We start from the raw sequence: 4,792 nt of genomic DNA, 5'->3' as shown, positions 1-4,792 counted from the left end.
AGGGAAGCTGTTTGTTTAATATGGTGACATGAAAATATCATTCAAAGTTGCTGTCACAATGCTACTCTTGCTCTCTTCAGACTACTTTTATTCAATAAATAGCTATCAGTTAAACATCATAAGGGTTCCAAATAATTATCGCAAAAGTAATGGATTACATAATTCACGGTACGCAATAGATGACATTTGCAATTAAATCACATCTAGAAAATGAAAGTGTTACTGGAGTAATAATAATGACCAACCCTTAGTGATTGATATTATGCTATGATATGGATACTCTATTGAAAAAAAGTAGGTAATGCATTCAATGAGATTATTAATACTCCCCCTACCCACCCACCCTCAATTACAATTAGGATTATGTTATTAATCAAAGGTACCAAAGAGAGTCTGCAATGTACCTGAAAACATAACTTAAAGACCAAGATTAAAGCTACGAGTGAACTTTACAAGTGGGAAATACATAGTGCAACGTTGTAAGTCAGATATTCACTGCTAGACAGCTGAGTATATTGCTTAAAAAGGCTTTATTGATTTTTTTTAACAGTCTGAATAACGTGACGTCAGGAGTGTTACGATTACAAAGGTTTTTACACAAAAAAAATGGTTGATTTTCAAATTTCCAGATTTATATATTCACTTTCTTTTCATTTGGAGAGGAAACAGGCACTGACAATATTTCAGTTTTTATGTGTACAAAGCTATGGAATCACAACGGTAACACAACATTACTTCACAATTTTGAGGCCGATGAAAAGCACAATAGTTAGAGCTATTCTAAAGCAAAATATTCAACTGCTTAGTGGTGAAAAAGCTTACATTGCTGTATTCAGTAGTTCATAAACTTTTGATTGGTATATGATTTGTCAATTTTACTTTTGGGTCAGGTCTGGGTCTTCAAAAAATATATACATATAAATTAGCTAGATTATGTAAAGAAATCATTAACAATATCCATTTGTACCATCTGGCCAACCTGGTACTCATGAGCATCATTTTCTTCCACATTGACTTCATCATTTCCTCCCTCGTCATTTTCAGGCTGTTGATCCGCTTCTTCTTCTTCGTCTGGTGGTTCATTTAATAACTTAGCTATGTTGTACAAGACTGCACATGCAACAACAACATCACATACTCTCCTTGGTTCCATCTGCATTCCATGCCCCTTCAAGCACCTGAACTTGTTTTTCAGCTGTCCAAAAGTCATTTCAATCAAACATCGTGTCCGTGCATGTGCCCTGCATTAAAAAAAATAAAGATTAACATTTCGTGAATACATTTCAGCACTTAAAGGGGAGCCAAATCCAAATAATAACTTGCTTTTAGAAGAAAAATCAGACAAGTTTATATCAGACAAACAATAAGGAAGTTATAAAATTTGTAAAAATTGGAAATCACTATACCCATGTAGACTTCAAATTGGCCGCATATATTATGATGTCATTAAGGCAATTAATACTCTCCTCTGTACTCCAATAAGTAAATTAGTTATAATGTAATTTGTTTTGAAATGTTTTACGTAAAATATTTTTTCTTTCATGAAGACATTAAGCAATATACATTCTATTTAGATTACTACGTACCCCAGAGGAATGGGTACTTGATTGGCGAAAATCACAAATCCCTGATAACATGGCCTATGTGAAAGAAGTCCTTCCCCTTTTCATAATTTTCTTGCCCATGGTTGGCAGTTTAAATATACAAAACGGATTTCAATTTCAAAGCAGCCATAATTTCCTAATTGCTTTTCCGATTTCTTTCAAACATTCACCACTCTTTTATTTATCATTTTCCTTTCAAACATAACATTTTATGACCAGGGCTGAATTCCCCTTTAAAATTTCTCACATATTTGAATAGCTGAATTCAGGCAAGCCTTTAATGGTAGTTCTACTAATTACTGTGAGGATGGTTATCTAGCTGGGAAGTTGATGTTCTTGAACAAGAAACTCGTCAATTTATTTCATATATAAATGGCGATCATGCATGAAAAATTGGTTACTTGATAACATTCCACAAACCTGTTATAGGCTTTCTTTGCAGGTGTGTCATCTTTGTCTTGACCAAACGCGGTTTGAATCCATCGTCTAAGGGGGTAGCCACTGTCTCCCAAGAGGTAACCACTTTCCCTTCTGTTTGCAGAAACTCTCCAAGGTGGCTCATGTTAAGGATTCGTGCATCATGGACTGATCCCGGCCATCTGCAAATGACAAAATAGCATACTCCTTCATGAACATATATTGTGGTTGCCTCTTCAGTATGAATCTAATACAGCATGCGTTTTTTTACAAGACATAATGCATCGATTAAAAATCCGCTCAAGGTATTAATTCTTTCTTTAATCTCTCCATTTTTTTATTCACCTTTTTTTTCTTAGAGACATAAATCATTTGATAGGCTTTGGATAAAAACAAATGCACAATAGACTCGCTTAAAGGGGAATCCATCACAAAAAAAAGTTATAGAAGAAAAAGAAAAATGAGGCCAATTGATATGTGAAAGTAGTATCGGACAAACAATAAGAAATTTAGTGAATTTTCAAAAGTTTAAAAAGTTCTTAATTTAGAAAAAAAAAAATGTTAAGCCAGGTTATAATTTTAGCCATGTTATATACACCAATATATAACATGGCTAAAAAAAAAATTCAAAAGTTTAACTTCAAATTATATTTTTCTTTCATGAGGAAATTTAACAAAAATGCTACCTGGGTAATATTTTAATTACTGCCCTAGGGGAATAGGTATACTATTCTGTTTTTCTTATTTTTCTCGTTTCCAACACACCATTTGGATTCTCCAAAAAATTGAAAAACAATTTAAATTTCTGTCTTTGTACATTATCTTTTGCAAAAAATGTTATTTCAAAAGAGAAAATAAAATAACTTTGATAATAATAGAAAACGGTACCTTATTTGCCCCCCCCCCCTACAATATGCTATTCATAATCTTAAAGGACAAGTCCACTCCGAAAAACTTGATCTGAATATAAAGAGAAAAATCAAGTATAACATTCAAAATTTCATTAAAATCTGTTGTAAAATAAGAAAGTTATGACATTTTTAAGTTTCACTGAATTTTGCAAAACAAAAATGCACATTCTGGTAGGTATGCAAGTGAGGAAACTGATTATGTCAAACACTCACTATTTCTTTTGTATTATATGAGATATGAAATATTCTTATTTTCTCTAATCAAAGTTGTCATGTAAAACAAAGTTTTATACATCCCTGAACATCAGCATTTTCTTTGATACTTTTTATGGTTCAGTCAGATTGGTCTTTATAATGTAAAATATTTTAGTGTTAGAAAAAAGAGATATAGAGAGTGAGGAACATATCTCACTAAGTTGTATAATTGGTTTGTGAATACAAGCAAAACTTTTTTAATTTCATGACTTTCTCATTTAACACTTTGATTTTGATGTTCGTTTTCAACATTATGCTTGTTTTATTTTTTATGTTGATTCAATTCAAGCTAGGGTTGTCTTGACCTTTAAAGAGGGATTCAACAGTAACTGACTATAATCGCAAGTAGGGTCACCGGCCTATACCCCATGGAGGACTATTATTTATAATACTGTTTGAAGTTGGCTATAGAAGAAGAATATTTTTCATCTTCGAGTAAGTCAAGGGAGCAAACCATTTTTTAGGGGGGGGGGGTGGGTCGTCAATCCTAAATTCAAATATGATGGGTGGGGTTTTTATGACAGAAAATGTTTACAAAGTGATTGATGAAAATTTTCTCTAGAATAAAGTGGGCCACATTTCCCAGTTTGCAGGCTCTCAATATAGCAGACGCACTGGCCACCCTGTACCGTTAACCTTTGAACAACTATATTGTATATTGATTCAAATAATGATAATAATCATTCATGATGATAAATGACAAAATTTATTATAGTTATCACTGCTATTTATACTTCAAATACTACTACTAATTATTATATATTATTAGTAGTATTATTGTGATTATTATCATTCATTAATTTTCAATGATGATTATAATAACGTGATGATAATATTAATAATGGTAACATTAATAATAGTACCTCGCAACGACGTTGGTGATGACGTATTTTGCGTCACAAACCATCTGCACATTGATGGAGTGCCGAAACTTTCGATTCACGTATATGGCTTCATTTGCACCGAGGACTGCTGAGTTCAAGCCTACGTGTGTACAATCAACAGCTCCCAAAACACTCGGGAAACCTGCTATTACGAAGAAATCGTGCTTCGCACGATCGGCCTCAGCTCCGGTAGGGAATTTGATGAACTGTATCGGAAATAACATGTGAATTAAATTTTTAAATACTTTATAATATCACTGAGATCTAGCCCATGTCGAACTCGTATTTTATTCTAACTTCTTTTCTAGCAGGTGGGACTGTCGATAGGGAACGTACCCTTCCGCCAACCCTAGCGGCGGTGCCGGGATGACGGAGACGATCACGCTCAGCTCAGCTCAGTCAGAGCTCGAGCTTTATCGACCCGCTATCGTAGACGTGTAAATATTTGACATTTGGCCCACACCTAGAATATCTATAACATATTTTGTTTTGGAATTTTGCACCATCAAGAGGGCATGGACATGACCTTAGTTAGATCTAGTAATATATTTTTGAAGCCTTCTTTTTTGTCTTTGGATTAGTTGTAATCATTTTCTATTTTGTTCTTTATACTATTTCCTAAGATTTTGTACTAAAAATTAATAAAACTTCGCTTGTAAATTTTTCAAAATGACTTTCTAAAATTGATAGTCCGGACACACAACCTGTCCGGACAACAACT

General features: G+C 33.4%; 1 long non-coding RNA gene across 1 annotated transcript; it reads right to left on the bottom strand.

Annotated features, from left to right (window-relative positions):
• Positions 1-398: 398 nt before the first annotated feature.
• On the bottom strand, positions 399-4,470 carry LOC135158074 (uncharacterized). The gene is made up of 3 exons (XR_010296878.1): positions 4,051-4,470; positions 2,025-2,203; positions 399-1,241 (listed from the first exon to the last, which is right to left on the bottom strand). It is a non-coding gene; the product is annotated as an uncharacterized LOC135158074 (long non-coding RNA).
• Between the last annotated feature and the right edge of the window lie 322 nt (positions 4,471-4,792).

This window comes from Lytechinus pictus, unplaced genomic scaffold (assembly GCF_037042905.1).
Source record: "Lytechinus pictus isolate F3 Inbred unplaced genomic scaffold, Lp3.0 scaffold_28, whole genome shotgun sequence".
Lineage (NCBI taxonomy): Eukaryota > Metazoa > Echinodermata > Echinoidea > Temnopleuroida > Toxopneustidae > Lytechinus > Lytechinus pictus.
Note: the sequence above shows the minus strand (reverse complement) of the source record. Positions and strands in the feature narration are given on the sequence as shown.